A 430-nucleotide genomic window follows, 5' to 3' on the forward strand; every position below is an offset into this window, starting at 1 on the left:
CTACTCACGCTTCTTTTCCCGTAGACGGTGTTGGGCCTCCAAGAGCAGCAGGTTTATAGAACGACAGAAAGTTTTCCCTTCGGTGGATCACCCAAGGTTTATCGAACTCGGGGAGGAAGAGGTCAAAGATATCCCTCTCAAGCAACCCCTGCAATCACGATACAAGAAGTCTCTTGTGTCCCCAACACACCTAATACACTTGTCGTATGTATAGGTGCACTAGTTCGGCGAAGAGATAGTGAAATACAAGTAGTATGGATGTATATGAGTGGTAATAGCAATCTGAATAAAATATGGCAGCGAGTAAACATGCAATAGAACAAGTAAATAAGCGGTGTTTGCAGTGTTGGAAACAAGGCCTAGGGATCATACTTTCACTAGTGGACACTCTCAACATTGATCGCATAATAAATTAATAACTTCTCTCATT

This window comes from Lolium rigidum, chromosome 7 (assembly GCF_022539505.1).
Source record: "Lolium rigidum isolate FL_2022 chromosome 7, APGP_CSIRO_Lrig_0.1, whole genome shotgun sequence".
In the NCBI taxonomy this organism is placed as follows: domain Eukaryota; kingdom Viridiplantae; phylum Streptophyta; class Magnoliopsida; order Poales; family Poaceae; genus Lolium; species Lolium rigidum.